This window comes from Mytilus galloprovincialis, chromosome 7 (genome assembly GCF_965363235.1).
Source record: "Mytilus galloprovincialis chromosome 7, xbMytGall1.hap1.1, whole genome shotgun sequence".
Taxonomy (NCBI): Eukaryota; Metazoa; Mollusca; class Bivalvia; order Mytilida; family Mytilidae; genus Mytilus; species Mytilus galloprovincialis.
The window spans coordinates 39846368-39869116 of record NC_134844.1 but is presented as its reverse complement, the minus strand read 5'-3'; the positions used below and the strand labels follow the sequence as shown (position 1 = coordinate 39869116).

Sequence of the window (22749 nt, the reverse complement as noted above, 5' to 3'; positions counted from 1 at the left end):
CAATTGTTTTGTTCAATTGTTTTGTATAACTATTCATTTGTACAAATGGTAAAATTTAAACACAACATTTATACACTTGGGCCTACACATATTAAAACTCACTAAAATACTGAACTCAGAGGAAAATTCAATACGGAGAGTCTCTAATCAAATGGCACAATTGAAAGATCAAACACATCAAACAAAATAGTCAAAAATATGTTTATGTTACGTTGTCGTTTGATTCCAAACAAACACTCCAAGGTGAAGAAGTTGACAAAAATAATAATCTGACGAAAAAACATGTATACATGCTAACTTGTACACTACATATATACTGAAAAGTATACTAAGAGTTCATTTCTCTCAGAATAAAATTGCTAAAGGAACATTCTACATTAACATGGAGTATTTTTTCAAGTTTTTTTTTCCGAGTACAACATTTGATATTGCCGGGTTTATTTTAATGGTCTGTATTTATCTTCCCCTTGAAATTTTCATTTGTAGGTGTATTCATTCTAAATTACAAAGCAGCCAACAATTAATCAACCAAACATCTGTTAAACGATTTACCAGTAGTCTGTTTGTTTTAATTTACATCATATTAACTACAAACACGTAGGAATAAACATCCATCTGGGCCAATATCCGTTATGCACATGAAAGTGGGGAAATCAAAAGTTGTGCTTAAACAAAAATCGCTGTGTAGTGAAATTGGACACGTTTCTAATTTTAAAACTGACTGAGCCTAACCACTTGGGTTTATTTCGAAAGCAGAAGACCATAGAATAAATGTGTAAAAACTTGAGATTTTTAATGTTTACATATAGTACTAAATTTTCATAGAAGTTTTACAGTGAAACAAGGGTTTTTATCGCCAGGAGTGGCATCACAAAAATACATTTCAGGTCGGGCTAATTTATTTGAAAAGAGAATCAAACTTCGTACCCAGAAAATTAACCACATATGGGAAAATGTGTCAACTTCAAAAATAGCCATCATACATATACAAGTTTACGATATGGACTGAGGTACAGAAGGAAATGTTTCCATTACACCCTACGGAAAATAAATTACGCATATTGACCTATCTAACCACCCGATAAAAACATTCCAAGTAGTACACTTAATATGCTCAAGTTTGGATTAATCTAGTTTTACCTAGTCAGATTATTGACTAACTGCCAAATAGATAATAATAAGAACAACGAAAAAAAAAAAAAAACAACAACAACAACAGGATTTGCGGGTTTCTTATAAAAGCTTTAACTGAAACAAAATTTCTTTATAGGATTCGGACAAGGTTTTACAGTGCCCTTCGTTTAATCTCAGAAACAAGGTATAGTGAATTAAATGTCTTTATCTTTTCATTTATGATTATACTTAGACATTTGTTCGTCTTTTCAAGCAAAAGATATTTTAAATTTTATATTCGTTTGACTAATAATATATTTGAAGTATCTATTGAACATACCCACGTCATTTGCTTCACGCTGCAACATTGGAAAAGTGTATACAACAGTAATTATAAGATACAGCGGAAAAACTTTTGACACATAACAAGCACAAGATTACACAAGAACTATACACACACAAACAGGGGCTAGAGGCCACACCTTTTCTGATTGGAAAAATATAATTTTAAGCATATAATTGTCCAAAAATATCTTCTGTTTCCGAGAAATGAACTCCCTCCTTTAAAAGAATCTGGGATCCACCTCTGACATGCATGTACACTCACAATCATTTACTAATATGCTTGTGAATATTTTTTTCTAATTGAATATGTTTGGTGCAACGAAAATCAAAATCAAAATCAAAACCATCTGAAGTTTAATCACCACTACCGTGATTAAACTTCATATGGTTTAATATTAAAGTGATATTTATCTTAATTCTTAAATGTTTTAAAATTTCATTTCAGATTCATTTAAAAGATGAATTATTTCAGCTTGGTAACGTATATCTTTTTACTTGCACGAAATTGGCAATATTAAAATCTACAGTATTTGGAAATCATGATTTAATACATACTTGTCTTCAATATATATTAATTATGTATTCAAGAAAAAAAAATCGAAAGTATAGTAGTCTTACAAAAGCCTAAACAATGCTCTTTGATTACCAAAGGAACACAACGAAACAACATAAAGTCTGAACTGCAGCAAAAAATAACGACAAGAAACATAAAACGGACTATTTAAAAACAACTGCCATTTTGTCAATGTTAACTATTTTTTGTTCCAAAATCTTTCAGTTTTCTCCCAATAAGAAAACTAGGCTCGTCAGGAACTTCAAAATATTTCCACGTGTAAGGAGGTTTTCCGGGTTATAAACATTATATGGCTTTATAAAAAAACAAGTGGCAGAGGCAATGGCTTGACTAAATCGAGGACTGAAAACGTTGACGGTCATGTCAGGACAAATGTTCTGAGTACTTAGAGTAAGAATGACATTAGTGTGCTCTTATACAACGCGAAGATAAAAATCTAGACTTAGGTAAGACGATTTATTGTTAAAGTCACATTCATGCTACTGCAATCTGTCGATACCTATATTTTGGCATTGAACCTGTCATGTGATTCTCCGACTGTCAATATCGTTTTTACACTAAATCTATTGGAAGTTTGATGTGTACTAATTGATATTTACTCTTAGGTGGTTTAGAACTTGCTGTCAAAAGATGAGAGTACTCTCATATCTGCACTAAGTGTCATTGTTTTTTGAAAGGATGTATACATATCCTGCCAAGTCTCGTCAACGATTTTTGTACATGTTTTTCGGATTTATTTCGAGATGATGAATTAAGCCCTTTGCAACTGATTTTTGTAGTTAGCTTTTATGTTGTACTGTTAAACCAGTGTCTCAGGTTAGTGCAAGGATGGGGTCAGCTGTCTCAGGTTAGGGGTGTTATCCACAGATTATATGTGAATGTCCCTAGTCAGGAGTTGGTTGTTCAGTGATTATCGTTGGTTCATGTCTGTCATTTTTGATTTTCATAAAACATTTTGTTATAAATTATGTCGTTATGTTTTCCGATATGAATGGTTTCATATTTTTCATGTCGTGACCTTTTATATCTGACTATACGGTTGCGGGTTTCTCATTGCTGAAATTCATATTGTTGCTTGTGATTGCTTTCAACTACTTCATTTCAATTTATGTAGATAGTTGTCAAATTGGCAATCATACCACATTTCCTCTATATTATTACTACATCTCACTCTTTTTGCTATGACTAGGACTAGGAAGTCTTTTTGGACGTTTAAAATTATAGATTTCGAGCTATGAATATTATTGTCGAGGTTAACTTCTAATATCGTATACAGAAAACAATACAACCATACAGTTTGACGTTTACTTCATTTTAACAAAACTACTAAACACTGACGTCAACCCTAGATACATAACAGTAAAACGCGACGTCTTGACTCCCGCGGTATTCTTGACATTCTCCGGGCGGCGAAAAGTAAATATCAAAAATAATTACAATCAAGAAAAAAAAAAATGAATTAAAATTACTGTCTCTCAAACTCAAAACTTAAACTTAAAACTTTAGCACAGTCACTAGCTTCCAGACTAGTTATCTTTCAGTTAAATCCCAATGAGTCTATTTCGTATACACAAATCACAGTATCCATTTTTTCTGTGTACCTGTTCCTTCTTTCAATGAAATTGTATCATGTTATAGGTTTTTGAAAGTAGTCAATAAATCAAATATTTTCGTAACATTCCATAATAAGTCACAACAGTTCAATAGATACCTATCATTCAGTCCATCTTTTGATATTTTCCCTGTCGGTTCTGCTTCCTCAACTCTCTCGATAATTTGGCAACGTGTCTGTTCCTTTATAATTTCTTCTAAGCCAAATTCCTCTGATTTATTCGAAACCAGTACGTTTAAGATACTGGATGTCGTAGACGAAAGTACCCTACCCTACGGCTGTAAGGGTCCTGATAGTAAGCATCCAAGCTTTGACTTCATCGCGATCGGTCCATCTCCTCGTATTACTTTGTCTTCGATAAAGTCCCAATAGTGGTCGGCACCAATAAGTAATGATATCTCAAAATAATCGTCTTTGTTAACTGGGTGAGCGAGTCTTAATCCTTTCAGATAATCCATATTTCGGTTAACGTACCGCATATGATTATGTATTGGAACTGCTATGGTAGGAACAATAAGGACTTCAATCGGAATTTTACGACTATTTTCGGTTTCGATAAATACGGTGGTTGTGCGTAGTTCTCTTGTGCTCGTGTTGTCCTCTCCAAATGCCGATAAGTGTACAACTTCAATTCCTTCAATTTTCAAATTCAATTTCTTCGCTAGATGCTCTGTTAAAAAAGATCTTTGTGCACCCTCATCAAATAAAACATTCGTATACATAGATATATTACCTGACCATACAGGAGCTACCGCCGTTTTCAGTAGCACATTTGTACGCATCTGTGTTGATAAATGCAAAACTTTAATATCTTCCTGGTTTTCAGTGTCATTTATAAGATTGACGGGTGAAGATTGAATCTGTTTATTTGCATTGCTTGTAATGAACGCTAAACCTTCGCTGTTAACATTATTACTCGCACTACATAAGCTGGAATGGCGTCTCTGGTTGCAGTGTCGACACGTTCGTTTCGATTGACACTCATTAGCATGATGATTTCCTAAACAATTAAAACATATATTATCACGAATTACGATAGACATTCGGGCTGTGCTATCACTAATATTGGTACAGTTTGTTGGCGCATGTATCTCTTTACAAAAAACACATGGTCTCTCAGTAATATTCCGGGGTTGGCTCTTCGCGTTGTGTGCTGTGTGTATTCGCAGTGATTCTATTCCTGTATGAAACGTACATGTAGATGTGGTTGTGAAGTGACTTTCTGAAGACTCGAGATCTGAATTTCGTTCAGTATACTCTTCCTCAAATCTTTCAAATTCCAACTTGACGGTCCGTGTTGTCTTGCTAGGTTTTGGCGTATTTCTGCGGGCAACTTGTTCAGAATAACGGGTATCAGTAGTGAACCATAAGTGTCTGTAGTCTGTCCGAGTGACTCTAGACCTCGTACGTAAGTTTCAGTTTTGTCATAATAATTGCGGAGGCTTACTAAAGTATAAATTGGCGGCGAAATCTCAAGTAGAGCTTGCATATATGTTTGTATTATAGTATGTATCTGTCCATACCTCTCTTGTAACAACGAAATAGCTTTGCCATAATTAGTGTTTGTCATAGAAAAACCTGATATGGTCTGAAACGCTTCTCCCTGTAGCAATGACTTTAAGTAGTTAAACTTCTGTACGTCGCTGAGTGTTGGATTTGTGTGAACATATGTCTCATATGAATCCCAAAAGGATTGCCAATCTAAAATATTCCCTTTAAAAGTAGGCAAGTTCAACTTTGGTAATTTGTGGTACTGATTATTTGTGCTAGAAGACGAATGTAAACTTGGAATATGCATAGACGGGTTCGTAGTAGGAATAATCTCTGATATAGCGGGGTTACTTGTATAAAACGAGGCTGCATTCGATTGTACATGAGATGTCGACGTGAAACAGTTTGCGTGCGGGTTCAATTGAGAAGAGTCGCTTGCGGGTACACTATTTGCTGTAGGTGAAATCAAGGTATGCATGGGTGTATCAGAGGGAGTAACGTTACTAGCTTGAAAAACGGTAGTATTGACGGGTAAATTATGACTTTTCGACTGGGAGGGATTAATGAGTTTTCTAATTTGACGAATTTTTGAATCTAAATCGAACATGTACTCATCTGTTTGTTGAATTTCATCCACCACGTCTTCATCCGAGCTTGCGTCCACAATTTTATCATTCAGATCTTTAAGAATATCCCTTTTCTGTAACACGGAATCTAAAAAAGCTGTTACGTCCTCAATTTCTATTTCGGAAGTGTCTCGTATGTCTCCAAAATTCTTCCAAAGTCTTGTAATTGCTCCTTTATGTCCAGAACGAACGGCTTTCAGCTTTGTATCCATTTTCCCTTTTGGTCATGGCACCATAAATGTCGAGGCTAACTTCTAATATCGTAAACAGAAAACAATACAACCATATAGTTTGACGTTTACTTCATTTTAACAGAACTACTTAGGCGACGTCGCACACTGACGTCAACCCTAGAAACATAACAGTAAAACGCGACGTCTTGACTCCCGCGGTATTCTTGACAATTATCGATCCTTGCTGTAACTGCTTTTTTCAGGAATGGGTTGATGTGCTTCATGCAGTAGAACTCGGTTTTATTCTGATTCTACATTTATAACATCCTTCTTTTTGAAAAAGGTTTAAAGTATATGTATTAAAATAAATAAGTTATTATCATCATATTTACATTATCAGACTCCAGTCGATCAAACTGTCTGAATTGATTTGATTTCCTTTAGAGATTCTATCATATTGAAAACTTCATTTTATATTGTAAATATGACTAGATTAAGACTTCATCTGATAATGGACAATTTTTTGTAGGGAATAGTATCAATTATTGTTCTTTCGATGTCTTTATGGCATGTAACTGATGGTGGACCTGCTCCTGATGTTACAAGATTAGAAATCATAAGTCATTCATGCAATGGAAGAAATCCTGTCTTTTATTATGTCCAGATAGGATATGCAACGTCTACCATAGTCACTTGGGATGGCTCTGTAAGTACAAAACAAAAGTCAAACAAAAGGAGATGAAATTGGTGAATGTGTCTAAGAGACAACAACCCAACCAAAAATCAGAAAATAGCCGAAGTCCATCAATGGGTCTTCACAACACCGAGAAAATTCCCATTCGTACGAAGGCTACTGCGCAGCTGACCCGAAATAATATTGGTAAACGTGATCAAGACAGCAACACGTCTAACCAAACATATAGTATCTGCTAGTCAGTAAAATTTGAATCGTCCCATAAGCATAAAAGTTGCGAAAATATATTAAAGAGAATATCAAATATCTCCACCAACATCAAAATATTTTTTATGTTAGATATTTTATAGCATACTATACATTAAGGTTTTTCTTATTGTCGTAGATCGTCTGATGACCCGTAAATCCTTAACATCGTCTTTTGAACTGTTGTTTGAAGTTGCCTCGTTGGCTATCGTATTCGTTTTTCGTTCATTTTTACATAAATTAGGCCGTTAGTTTTCTCGTTTGAATTGTTTTACATTGCCATTTCGAGGCCTTGTATATCTAATTATGCGGTATGGGCTTTGCTCATTGTTGAAGGTCGTTCGGCGACCTATAGTGGTTTATTTCTGTGTCATGTTGGTATCTTGTGGGGAGTTGTCTCATTGTCAATCATACCACATCTTCTTTTCTATAACACAGTTTATTATTTGTACTCTTTAAGCAGTACTCATACGTTGGGAAAAAGGGAAGAAAAGTATGCTAAATAAAGAAAACAAAGATCAATCTTAGTCTGAAAATTACCATCCTCATAAATCACATTCAATACTTAAATTTTTTCTCAGGATGCCAGAAGGGATTGTACTGAAGTTGAAAGATACCTCGATTGGAGTAGGATCATCACGGGATGGAGATATTGATGTGAACAAAAGAATATCTGTACTGCTACCCTTAAACTTCTCAATGGAAATTTTAGGGATCAACAGTTTCAAGACTGCTGCAATGTACACTAAATTCAAATAGCTTCCCTGACAATGGAAATTGTGGACGAAGAATAAAAAATCTGTTTGAAATAATACATGAAATACATAAACACTAAAGTCAATATTACCGTCAATTACATATCAATGTTTCCTCAAGAAATGTTAGTTCAAATTTTAATGATGAAAAACTGTTGCAGATGTCACATACATACTAAATGAAAACCCTTGTTAGCTTAATTATCGTGTTTACGTTTAGGTAACACAAAATATCGTAGAAGTAAGCATAAAATTGAGAATGGAAATGGAGTAGATGAAATGAATGAGTCGAACGGTTACTAGACCGAGGTCCAAATAAGTAAAAAAATAATTGGGATGAATGCATATACTTTTGCCTTTTAACCAAATGCTTATAAAGAAAAGATTTTCTGTAGCTGCAGATGATACACGAATTAGAAATTAAATTAAATACTTCGAATTAAAGTGGAAAATATTTTAAACTTCATTAGTATATGCTGGTTTCATAATTTTACACGAGGAATTTTATGCGATTTTGCTAGAACTATTTCATAAAAGTAACTCAACTTTGAATTTCACACTTTTTACACAACACTAAATAATCAGTCTATGGAAGAAGCGAATCGATAAAAACGTTTCTTATATCACATAGCGATATTGTCTAATATCAATTGTAAATATGCAGACATTCCATGCGGAAAATGTTGTTTTCATCAACAAAAAGTAAAGAAAATACGAAATTTAAAACTTAATGTTCAAATATAAACAACAATTAAGTCTAAATATACATTCAGAAGTTAGTTAAAAGCAAAAGTTTATGTACGTGTAAAATTTGGAGTGCTGTGTTTTTCTTATGTACACAAATAAACAAATGCTAAAAATTCTAATATCAATGCGATACTTTTAAAATATCATAGCGGTGTTTTTGTTAAGTCAATATTAGTACTAATTAGTATCAATATTAAACTGCTGTACCTATATTTTGACAATTTCATTTATTATGTCTGTTTTGTTCACGCATCGTTGTAAATATAATGGAATTTGATGCGACTGCCGTATAAAAAAAAAGGTTTAGCGCTATAAAACCATGTTAAATCCACCATTTTCAAAATTTGAAAATGCCTCTACCAAGTCAGAAATATGACAGTTGTTGTCCATTCGTTTGGTGTGTTTTATCATTTTATTTTGCCATTTAATTAGGGACTTTCCTTTTTGAATTTCATCGGAGTTCAGTATTTTTGTGATTGTACTTCTTAGTAGTATTGTGTGTTAATAAGCAGTTTAAAAGCCATTGCTTAAATTCAAATTGTTTTTGGTAACATCTTTCAAATCTCTTAATTGGTTTTGCAAGCAAAACAAATCAAATAAGGGTTTTATAAACAATGTCGTAGTTGAATATATATCTAAGTATCAACATTATTGTTAACATCTATATATATAACATCTATTAATTTTTTTAAATGAACGCTTCGAAACAATATATATCCGATATTCTCAAAACACACGCATGGCAGACTTTCTTTATTGGCAACCTGTGCCAAAGATGAATCCTACTGTCCTCGTTCAAATTGATTCGACAAAATCTTACCGGTACTTTTGAATCTCGTTTTTTTTATACGAATTAGACCGTTGATTTTACTAGAACCTTGTTGCAATGCAAAGTGTTTATGATTTATAAAAGTTTTTCTTTCAATAACTTAATGCATAAATAAAATTGTTTATCAATATGTCAAAGCGCTTTATAGTTTCGGCATTCACATTTATTGCTATAGATTTATTAACAAGAATAGTCGCATTCTTGTTTTTGTTGCGGGAACAGTTCTATAATATGCCAATCATAAAAATGTCCATTTAAATAATAAGAAAACAAAACCAATTATCAATTCTCAAAAAGACAACAACCCGACCAAATAACAACTGCAGGCCTCAGATGGGTATTCAATACAGCGAGAACATCCCGCACCCGCAGTGTCGTTTCTGTTTGTTATTTACGATACACAATTAAAAAATAAGGAGAAATTACTTCCCAAAAAGAAATAACAGTGCTGAAAGTAGCTTTAAAACCAAATAACCAATTGATCAATCGTTTGTAAGTTGTAATTTGATTACGAAGTAAAGATGCTTAGTCTGACAAGTAAAGTAAACAATGGAACTACACTCTCCCTGCCCTTTACTGTTTCATTGTATATTAATTGTGTGTTCTAGTTAAATGAAAACATACAATTAAATATTGATGAACAATTATTAATTATTTGCCCGTAAGATGAACAAGAAATGTAACGACATGTCCAATTAATCGTTTTTCAAGTGTTTAAAAAGGTATCTTCTCTTTAAATTGTAGATATCAATCATGCCGTTATCTCTATGTTTATATAATTACGTTTTTTCGCCAAATAAATACCATACGGATGATATAATAGTTTGTATTACCTGTAGATATATATCAACTACACCCTGAAATGTTTGTTTTGAAATGACAAAGTTACATTTATGTATTTTAAACTATTTGAAAGGAAGCTATAATAACCACAAGTGCATATGTACGGAAAAGGTCACTAAAAGTTCATTTTTGAATGAAAATATTTGCTATAGGAACATTCTGCATTTCTTATTAAAACATTGAGTCAGCATTTTTATGGTGTTCTTCACTTGAATTTAGTAGTTAATAACGAAGTTCAGGTGTGATTTTGATCCGTGTAGAGAGAAACCCCAAACACATCCTTTAGTGGTGCGCATGGCAGAGCCGGAACAAACAGGTTAAGTGACATGTAACATCGCCTCCTGATTGCATTTCAAATCTAAATTCATTTGTTTAACAACAGCGATCATTTAATGACGCATAATGTCATTAGATTTGGACTTCAAAGAAAAAAGTAAAATCACAAAAATACAAAACTAACTACGAGGAAAATTCAAAATGGAAAGTTCCTAATAAAATGACAAAACCAACAGCTCAAACACATCAAACAAATGGACAACGACTGTTATATTCCTGATTTGGTTTTATAACTAGCTAGATCTCTCACATGTATGACAGTTGTAAAATAATCCATTTTATTAACCAACTAAGTGCATTATTGCCAAAAGTGACTGTTTATTAAAAATTACATATTTTCTGTAATGGCCCTGTTTTTCTGTAATGGCACTGTTTTTTTTTCTGTAAGGGCCCTGTTTTTCTGTAATGGCCCTGTTTTTTCTGTAATGGCCCTGTTTTTCTGTAATGGCCCTGTTTTTTCTGTAATGGCCTTGTTTTTCTGTAATGGCCCTGAATTAATGCCCAGTTTGTCTGTATTAAGCCCTATTAGGGTTTTTAATAAAGTGTAACTTTTTCGTCTATTACATGCATCATTGGATTTTATTATCATGGTATAATTAAATTACTTATTCTCATTAACCGTTATAAAGTAATTCCTTACAATCTATTTTTATCACCTTCAATCAGATTGTACTTGTTAAATGTCAAATCAATCTTGTTCATCAGCTGGTACCCCGTTGCTTTGTTTATACAGGTGCATTGGTTGACCTCAGTTTCAGTTGACCTTAGCTCCGGGCTCCGGGCTCCGGGCTCCGTGCTCCTGTAATATAGCTCCTGTAGATTATTTCTTTGTTCAGAGTCATTTAACCATATTGTAATCAGGTTACTAGAGTAGTATAAAAGAGAGAAATAGATAGTGAGAAGATAGAGGAGATACGATATACGAGGAGGAGAGACGTAACTTGCAAGACTTCGTTCAGACTACACCAGGATCCATTTATTTATTTATGTTACCAGGATTCCCTTAATCACGCTACCAGAGATCTTCAGGGTTACCCCGTTAAAGAGTATACTTGGCATTTGTCGTCCGTGGACGTGTGAAACGTAGACACCAAACAACAAAGCACAAACACAAGAATACACACTTTAGTTTAAGTCTCCATACTTAAACTTTTTCGTCACAAAAGTTAATAAAACTAAGTTGTAAAGAGTATAATACCTTTTTGTATTTTATTTTATTTTATTTAGTAACCTGCAACCAACATTAAAGAACCATATAAAAGGATCACTGTTCATCCTGTTTTTTTAACACATATCTCTTTCAACTTAATATCTTGGATATTTGGTATATTTAAAGCTTTATAATGGTGAAGTACAAATTATTTTGTTCAAACTAAACTGTCATTAAAAGAGTAAGACAGTACATCAAGTTAGCAGCAACACATACACTTTTGTACAGTTGGTTAATAAATGTATTAAGAAATGTTCTTTTTTTATTTTGGCCCTGTTATATGTCCTCGGTCAGTAATAATGGCCTCGGATGTCTGTAATAGCCCTCGGCGTTGCCTCGGGCCATTACAGACTTCCTCGACTATTATTACAGACCTTGGACATATAACACGGCCATTATAAAAACACCCATTCATTAATACTATAATATTGACAACGATGTGTGAACAAAAGAAACAGACATAATTGGCACTCACACCACATCTTCCTATATCTATATAATAGGTTGAAATGTCAAAAATAGGGGTATGGGAGTCAACGTTGTGTTATAAACTTAATCACTATAAAAACAAACAAATATCTATACAAACATTGACTTTATATCAGGAATATGACAGTTCTAGTCCATTCGTTTTTGCTGCGTTTTGTTATTTGATTTTGCCATGTGATTATGGACTTTCCGAATTGATTTTCCTCTTAGTTCAGTATTTTTGTGATTTTACTTATGTATTACACAAAAAAACACAATAACGGGATTAGACAGTTTAGAATATTGTTTCTAATAGAAAAGCACAGCAGGTAAAGAGTTCTTATTTGATAGTTTTGTTTTGAGTTAATTGGTCCATTTTTGTGTCCCGGTAACCATAGATCAATTTTTAATAATATTTATTAGATATGAAGGCAATATACACAATGAACTCTATTATGAAATATGCAAAACTCGTTTAATTTAAATGCTTCCTTTTTTAAGTACTTTATTCGAACCTATTCGTTTTTTTAAACGTTAATTTTTCAATAGACAGCATTCTGGTGTAACACCACTAATTCAGGCCCGGCCAGAAAGCACATACCAGAAAGTAGTACATATTTAACACAAAATAGTTCCTACGCATGAGTGTAACTTTCAAAATATGTAGAATATTTAGGTATTGTTGGTATCAAATGAAAGCTGAAGGACTGGTGATCATTGTAAAACACTTTTGGACTTTTGATTTTGAATATTAAAAAAAATGCACCAAATTTTAAAAAGAGGGTACATTTTGTCTGTTTGTCAGATCTGAAGTACCTGTTTTGGTACATCCAAAGTTTCGGGAACCAGTTCTTTCTTATATGCAATTAAAGGTATGTTGATTTTTTCAGTACAAGACACCATAAAGTGTTGCTTTGAAATGCAATGATTGCCACTTTATTTGAACTTAAAACAAAAGAGGTGTGCCTACTTGAAACGGAGGAATTTAACATAGAAAGCAATGGGACCATGAATTAGTGGTGTACTTCCTATTACAGAGAATCATCAGAAATCCAATTTTTAGAAGTTGTACCTATTCCAATGAAAATAAGTCAAATTTGATGTTAGTAATCATGTTTAATCATCTTTTTTTGGTGAAACATCCTGTTTATGGGAAATTTAAGCTCTTGAATTGGCATACACAAGTATTTTAGCCTTTTATGGTCATACAACATGCATGCAGTTAAGACTTGACTCCAAGTTCTTATTTTTGCATTTTTTGTGATTGAAATCAATAAAACATGTATTTTATGACTTGTATATGGTATAAAATAGCTCTTGGTCAAAATAATCTTATGATTTTTCAAGTTTTTTGTGTTTTATATGGTAGCCTTTTACAATCTATGCAAATGTTATACACTAATATAAGAATTCTAAAAGCTCACTGTACATGCAATTTTGAACCAGTTTAGCAAGTTATCTAGCTGAGAGATATATAAATTGCTCTTAATAATCTATGTTTTACCACAGAATTATGGTTTATACAAAAAAAAGCCCTTTTCCAATTTAAAGAAAAAAGGGGGGACAATTTTCTCATTCATGTCTTAAGTTTGGACTAATATATTTTTATTTGATGAAGAACCTCTGATTAAAATATGACTATTGGTAAGCACATAGCTTTCCTAATAGAAATTAATAAATAAAACAATGATATTGAGAATAAAAAAAGTATATTGGCCATTGGTAATACCCATATGCAGTTTTCTTTGAATAACCCATATGTTACTACCAGTCCAATTTGAGCTTAAAATTAGTAAAATAGTATTTGAGCTAAAGCTTTATATGTTTTTTATTGCTTGAAATAGATCATAGAATGAAATAAAGTAATGCTCAAGTCAATATAGCAAGTTTGGTTCTGTTATAGGTGTAACACCACTAATTCAGGCCCGGCCAGAAAGCACATACCAGAAAGTAGTACATATTTAACACAAAATAGTTCCTACGCATGAGTGTAACTTTCAAAATATGTAGAATATTTAGGTATTGTTGGTATCAAATGAAAGCTGAAGGACTGGTGATCATTGTAAAACACTTTTGGACTTTTGATTTTGAATATTAAAAAAAATGCACCAAATTTTAAAAAGAGGGTACATTTTGTCTGTTTGTCAGATCTGAAGTACCTGTTTTGGTACATCCAAAGTTTCGGGAACCAGTTCTTTCTTATATGCAATTAAAGGTATGTTGATTTTTTCAGTACAAGACACCATAAAGTGTTGCTTTGAAATGCAATGATTGCCACTTTATTTGAACTTAAAACAAAAGAGGTGTGCCTACTTGAAACGGAGGAATTTAACATAGAAAGCAATGGGACCATGAATTAGTGGTGTACTTCCTTCTAACTAATATAAATAGTTGTTTATTCACTGGACGTTACTAAAAAACCCAGACGCATATAAGCGGATTATATTCTCAATATGTCCCTTATACAGCAATAACATTTTCTTTGTAAAGGCTGAAAACGTATGAATATCAAAGTCAATCTCAAAAAGGCTTGATCTATATTCTGTTTTAAAGTCATTTTGAGTTTGAAATAAACGTTAAGGGTGTACTTAGGTGAGGTTTAGGAATTTGTGTCAGAGGTTCGTACTCGTTCGGTTTTTTTTCTGTCAATACATTTTTCTTTTAGTATAAGACTTCAATAAAACTTTAAACACCGTTATTAGGGACCGTTCAATATTTATCAGATGGATGGGCCGGTGCATTCTTAATATTGTTTTATTAAAAAAGTTATTGCCCATCCTTTTAAATTGTGAAAAAAAGTCCTTGCCCATCTAAAAAAATCTGTAAAAAAGTCCTTGCCCCTCTAAAACTCTAAGACAATAAAAAATGGTTCTTTTTCTATTTTAAAGTTTTTAAATTTCTATGTCTTGAAATCAAAGAATAGACTTTATACAAAATTTAAAATGTGCTAGTTAATTATATATGTATATATCTATGTGTGTATCAGAACCATACATTTTATTGATTTTTAAAACCAGTATGAATATACATGTACAGATTTGATTTTATATGTGCAGCCTCAAATACAATATTGATTTAAAATAAAAGAAATAATTCAAATTAAGGGACAATAACTCTTGGACTAGTAAACATATTATCATATACTGAATTACTAATTATTGTCCTAAAAACAGAACATGTTTATAGTTCAAATATCAATGTCCCTTTATCTATTCTACTTTTCAAAAAAGAAATTTATTACGGTCTTTTTAAGCAAATATAGGCAGACATGTTTTTGACTTTGATTCAGCCTTTTTCGCCTATTAATTAATTCCCTAAATTTGAAAGCTTAACACCAAACTATAAAACAACCTGGCATAAATGAGATAGCTGTACAGTTATATGAAAATCTAACTTGATTTGAAAAAGTTATAAAAAAAATGAAAGGTGACCATCTGAACTTAGTCGAAACTTAAAATTGTAGCTTTTTTTCAACCTATTAACTAAATCCTTTAAATGACAGCAAAAAAACAAAGTACTAAACAGCCTGGCATTCAGTAAGATCAATATACAAATGATATATCAGTAGAGTTTTATGAAAATGCAAGTTGATTTGAAAAAGTTATGAAAAAAATTAAAGATGACTATTTTGAAATAACAAAAAACTGAAAATTTAAGTTTTTTCTTAAACCTTTTTATTAAATCCATAAGAATGACAGTATCACACCAAACTACCAAACAACTTGGCATTCTGTAAGATCAATATATAAATGAAATAGCTGTTAAGTTTTATGAAAATCCATGTTGATTTAAAAAAGTTATAAAAAAAATTAAAGATGATTATCTGGATTTAGCCTAAACTGAAAATTTGAGCTTTGTTTAACCTTTTTATTAAATCCATAAGAATGACAACAATACACCAAACTACCAATCAATCTGGCATTCTATAAGATCAATATATAAATAAAATAGCTGTAGAGTTTTATGAAAATCCATGTTGATTTAAAAAAGTTATAAAAACAATTAAAGATGACTATCTAGATTCAGCCTAAACTTAAAATTTGAGTTTTTTTTCTTACCTATTAATTAAATCTATAAATTTAACAGCAATACATCTAACTACCAAACAACCTGGCTTTCTATAAGATCAATATATAAATGAGATAGCTGTAGAGTTTTTGGAAAATCCAAGTTGATTTGATAAAGTTAGGAAAAATTTTAAAGTTTACTATCTGAATTTAGCCTTATCTAAAAATTTGAGCTTTTTTTTCTTACCTATTAATTAAATCCATAAATTTTACAGCAATACACCAAACTATTAAACAATTTGGTATTCTATAAGATCAAAATAATCTAAAAGATAGTCTGAACAGAAAATTCTAGCTTTTTATTCCTTAATTAAATCCTTAAAATTGACAAAAATGAGCCAAGCTACCAGTTTGTTTGAGACATGTTTTGAGTGCCCGCAAAAGAAATATCCTACAAACCAATAAAATTGATAACAAAATTTTTCCTATAAAATATGTTCTGGCCAATCCACTAAATATTTTAAAAAAAGTTCTTGCCCATCCAAATATTTCCACAAAAAAAGTGCTTGCCCCGCCCCATTTTGCACCGGCCCATCCATCTGATAAATATTGAACGGTCCCTTAGTAAAGGTGGGCGAAAGATACCAGAGGGACAGTCAAACTCATAGATCGAAAATAAACTGACAACGCCATGGCTAAAAAAGAAAAAAGACAAACAGACAAATAATAGAATACAATACTCAACATAGAAAACTTAAGTCTAAGCAACACAAACCCAACCAAGTGTGGCTCATGTCAAACCCGGTAAATACTCTTGAGGATATCTTATTAATTTTGTAATACGATCTATGAATATTGTTTACATTGGCATTTACATCGATCTTAAGCTTATTGTCATCAACTAAATTTGTATTCTTTTCGAATGGTTTTGGGGATGTATAAATACAAATGCAAGTTAACTTTCTATTTAGAGATTGTTTTATCTAAATATCATATGCTACATATTTATTATATGGGTAAATCCTAACGATCATACTGCCTGTTGATTCTTATAATTTGGCATAGCACAAGACATGCCTCTTTTGACTGGCCATGCTGTTAAAACACCACATCCCTGGGGATGTGTTTTAGTGTTTGATGTATGATTTGTTTTATTGTTTATTGTTTTTGGCTTTTAACTAGCTTTAAGTTACTCAAGTCGTATTTTTTCGTTTATTTGACATGTTGACATAATTCGTAATGCATTTCTGTAATTCATTAATACTTATTTCGTGCTATATTTAGTTTAACTATTTTTGATGTACCACTTTTGATAAGTTTATAGTATGACGATGCTTGGTTTGCTTTTGTAACCTTTGTTTTTTTCTGTTTTAATTGTTTTCCACTAGTAAATGGGGCACTTTATAGTGTTATTTGGTATGAGCCAAGGCTCCGTGTTGAAAGTCGTACTTCGACAAATAATCATAACATTTTATACATTGTCACTTGGATGGAGAGTTTTCTCATTGGAACTCATATTACATCTTATTTATATAGGGTTGATAATATCGTTTTATTTTATATTATTTGATATATTTAGTTTAAAAAATCTGTTAACGGCTTACATGAAAGTGAAAAAAAGAGAACAATGAAATCCCTCGATAAAACACGATCCGAGCCGAACAGTAAACCTACCGTGACAGTATGTCTTACCACAACATTAGTAGGATTAGTTTTTACCTGGTTCGACTACAATAATTGAATAATTTGTTACATGCGAAGTAGATGAAAACAATAAAGAAACAAAAAAAAAAAAACAGGATTTTGTGGTTTCCTTGCGTAGTATAAAAACTTGAAATGAGCAAATTTTCTATAAAATTATTTAACCGCGGTATATTCAGTACATTTCGGTAAATCTCAGAAGCAAGGTACAGTTAAGTTATTGTCTTTATGTCTTTATGTTTACATTTATAATTAGAAATTTTGTTTGACAAGCAAACTTTGTTTGAAATTTTATATTAGATTGACTTATTATATTTAATGTAGCTACTATATACGTGGCCTGATTGATGTTTACGTCCCATACATGTATACCACAGCAATTATAATGACGTTAATTGTCTTATAAAATTTTCAATTTTTTTTTTTGGCGCACACATACAGTCACCATTAGCATACGCTCAACATAAAAATAAGTGGTGGATATCTGAGGGACAAACACCCCACTTTTTTCATAGAAAAAAAAATAGATTAATTTTTTTCAGCAAAAAATCGTTTACAGAATTGTTCTATTTTCGGAATAACGATCTCTCCCCTTTTCCAAAATTCCACCAAAAAATCGTTCACAGAATCTCTTCTGTTTTCGGAAATTACGATCCTTTTTCCCAAATTCCTGGATACCCGCTTCTGACATAAACGTCAAAAAGTAAATTTGATTATTATTTTATTTAAATTATCTTTAAACTGAATATGGTTTTTTTTAAAACAAAAACAAAAGTTTTTAAATTAGAGTGGTATTTATTTTTAATTTTGAAATGTTTTAAAATTTCATTTCAGGTTCTTTAAAAAGATGAAGTCTTTTAATTTGGTAAAGTACTTCCTTTTATTTTCTAAAAAGTGTCAAAATCCACATCAACAATATATCGTCATCATGATTTAATACCTATATGTCTTCAATATATATCATTTATGTTTTATTGAAAAAATTATCGACACCGTAGTGTTTTGTTTCTTTATCAAAGTCCAAACGGGCGTATGACATTTGCGCCGATTTTGAAAATATTCATTCTTTCATTTGCGCCGATTTCATTTTTTCATTTGCGCCGATTTTATATTTGCTCCTAATTAGATCTACAGGTACGTTAATACTTGTAAAATACCATTGGTAAAATCAGGTTATAAATCTTGTTCATTTATGTTAATTTTGATTCATATTGTTCTGGAACTTCGTTGCAACACGATGGACATATTGCACACTGAAACGAGCCAAAGAGGGCCATACATATTGAAAGGTTAGTGTCCTGAAACATAACAACATATCCTACAAATGTACCATAAAATCGTGTAAAGCCACGTCACCACGGATTCTATTGTCAAACCACAGAACGAGCATAATCATGTGGCAGATGTCCGAAAGACAGAGGCTAAAGAACTATGGGTACGGTCAAGGAATAAGTCTGGAGATGTATCTTGTAGGTCTTCTTCCACCTCCCCATGGTGATTCATTAAATTTGTACAAGTGGCTAACGGAAGAGGTCTATAATGTTAAATGAAAAATAACATGACTTGGATGGAGAGTTCTCTCATTGGCACTCATACCACATCTTCTTATATCTATTCACCTGTAGTTTACCTGTAAAAAAATCGGCGCAAATGAAAAAAAAATCGGCGCAGATGAAAGAAAAATTCGGCGCAAATGAAATGCAGATTGGCGCAAATGCAAAACGCCGTTCCAAACAACACCCTGTGATTACGGTTTTGTTAACAGTTGTCATTATAATTAAGTTCTAGTCTGTCTAGTTTGTCAGATAGATAATACGACTTTGTAGTTGTTCTGATTGCTATTTATTATATTGTGTCGCTTACTCAGAAGACATTTATAAAGCTACACGGGCTATCAAAGTCTCCGTTTGGTGGCAAGTTGTAGAAACTTGAATATCTTTATCAAAATTGTCAAGATGAAGGAATTATTTAAAGTGCCTCTTGTCCAAGGGTTCATTGCGACTTTTGGAAGATCACTTCTCAGTTTTTCTTAACTTTTAACCTGGTGAAGTATCAAATTTATTTTCTAAAGTAGTTAGATCCCTTGTATTTGTTCAAGTCGCTAGGTATACTCGGAAAATTAATGGAACGTAGGGATATTTCGCGATTAAAAAAATCTAAATTGTGTACTTAATATTTCTATATGTTTCCTAACTTTCATTTTTTTTTATCTTTGAGTTGGAATGCTACTCTGGTATCTTTTGCCCCTCTTTCAGTGAAAAGATAGCTTTGTCGGGAAAATTCCTTTAAGCTGGGGTCACACATTCTCAAGTGCTACTGCCGTCATTGACAGGACCTTTCCCAATTAAAAAAATCTAGGGCGCTAGACACAGTGGTGCACGCGATGTTGCCATGATTAAATTGATGCAGAGGTACGAATCCCGATGAGGGAAGAACAATCATCGATGAGGAAAGAACAAAAATTAACTCAAATTTGTGGATCTTAACATTGTTGAACTGTATTTGAGACGACTTTTACATAAATTATAGTGTTTGTACTGTATAACCACAGGATATTCGACGAGGAACGTCTGTCGTTAATTTGTCAGATATTAATAAGACATATAAAGCATGACCTACTAAACAAATCTCGCCTTGCACCTGTGAATCAATGCTATTGGACTTTAAAAATGATACATTTATAATTTAAAAAGTTCAAACATGGATATTTTTTGTAAATATTGCACGATTCAAACTGTATCTCATATTGGTCAACTTTTCTGTAGGAATTAGTAGCGATTCTTATTCTGTCGGTGTCTTTATGGCATGCTACTGAAGGGGGACCAGCTCCTCGTGTCACAAGATTAGAAATTACAAGTCATTCATGCAATGGAAGGAATCCTGTCTTTTATTATATCCAGATGGGATATGCAACGTCTACCATAGTTACTTGGGATGGTTCTGTAAGTACATCAAGTAAAAATAGATATAAATATTAAATATAGATAAAAAAAAAAAAAAAAAAAAAAAAGAGAAAAGGGAGATTGGTAAACTTCAAAAAGACATCAATCAGAAAACTATAAAGAATGAGCAACTCACGATATAGGAATTAAAGACAAAAAAACATATTAACAAATGCTCACAGTTGTCAAAGTATGTTTAAAGTATATCAAACAGATATATCATGTTAAGGAGGGGGTATTTGCAAAAAATACCAGTCAAGAGAATGTTAAATTTCGCAAGCCGTACAGCGAGGGAAATTCATTCTCAAGACTGGTATTGTTCGCAAATACCCCTCAAAACATGCTATATCTGTTTAATAACACCGAATTTTAACACTCAAAAACGCATTGATGATCGTGACGTTACAAGCGTCCAGTCGGATAGAGTATTTTTTGGCAAATACCACGGCCGAGAGGGTAAAAAGGCAAATCCTTTTTGTATATACCACGGCGGCGTTAAAAATGGACGATATTCATTTGATATCAGTAAGTTGTTGAAAAATACACTGGCTATCAACCAATCAAAACCCAGGATTCTTACATAAGGTGTAATTAACTCAGTAAGCTATTGTGAAACCATCCAGTAATTGGCTCTAAAAATAGCGACTGTACTATGATTGTTTACATTTATTAACTGAAAGGGTACAATATTTTCATGATATGAACAACTGTGTTTTTAACCTAATATTATCTGAAATCATAGACTCTCAGCATAGCACGGATATTAGACATGTTCTAAAACATATGTCCATTTTATAACGTTTTATTTATTCTTTGTCGTATTGATACCGTTATGGGATCTATTTGTTTCAGAGTTTTAAAGGTAGCAAATTGATTTTTTTTTAGATATGCATACTATTCTTGAATTATTTGATTTTGCATATATAAAAAAATATTTGCAGAAGCCGTTGGTAGGCGCTTCTTTGAGAATACCATATATATATGGTATTTTTTTATGCTTGAAAATAAACTCATCATAGATACCAGGACTAAATTGTGTATATACGCCAGACGCATTATTTGCAATTATTTGAACCGCATAAAAGATCAATACAACTGACAGTTGAACATCAATTTTAGTCAAAATTATTATCATCCTAAATTTTATTTCAGGATGCCAGAAGAGATTGTACTGAAGTTGAAAGATACACCTCGGGAAGAACCATCACTGGATGGAGATATAAATGCGAAAGAAGGAATATCTGTACTGCTACCCTTAAACTTACCAATGGACGTTTTAGGGATCAGAAGTTTCAAAACTGTTGCAATTAACATAAAATTTTAATAAAACTTTCAACTAACTTTCCTAATAGAAATTTAGAATGAAGAACATCAAAACTTTATAAAAATCGATATAGACCAAATATCTCGATATCATTATCAAGTAACCTAGAAATATTCCTACAAGCAAATTAGTTGAAATGTTTAAGGATGGGTAAATGTTGCAGTTGAAATATTTATTAAAAAAGCAATACTTTTTAGTTGTTTTTTAAGTTAATAAAACTTAATCCTCTCTTGTCTTGCTTTTGTTTAAGTATATTTTTTGTAATTATTATTAAATAGCTTACTATAGCTTGATTCTTGATTTTTGTAATTACATAGCTTATAATTGCTGGATATAATAAAAAGAGATTACTTTCTCCCCTTTGTATATGGTAAATATGTTTCTATAGAAATAAGACGATTTGATAAAATCACGATTGATATTAAGACAACTCTCCACCAGAGACAAAATGACATATACGTTAGCAACTATAGGTCACCGAACAACCTTCAACACTGAGCAAAACTCATACAATAAAGTGTTAATATGGTCATTATTTCCTCAAATATTACCTTTATTTATAGATATGTTACGCGCGATTTTAGTTTGATGTCAGAATGGAACATGTGAAATTTTCCTTACAAAATGATTATTAAAGAGAGACAACATTGGAGATTGTATAAACAGATCCTGTCAAATTCAGCTGTCGGATTGTCTGTTTGATTTCATGTTAT

At 32.1% G+C, this 22749-nt stretch overlaps 2 long non-coding RNA genes across 2 annotated transcripts in view; both read left to right on the top strand.

The window, feature by feature from the left end:
• LOC143082970 (uncharacterized) overlaps positions 1-22749 on the top strand; it is an 82541-nt gene that overhangs the window by 29077 nt on the left and 30715 nt on the right. The gene's annotated exons all lie outside the window — the stretch shown is intronic.
• On the top strand, positions 1129-22232 carry LOC143082969 (uncharacterized). Its single transcript, XR_012980523.1, has 7 exons — positions 1129-1318; positions 1904-1934; positions 6464-6640; positions 7456-10159; positions 18605-18635; positions 20536-20712; positions 21865-22232. It is a non-coding gene; the product is annotated as an uncharacterized LOC143082969 (long non-coding RNA).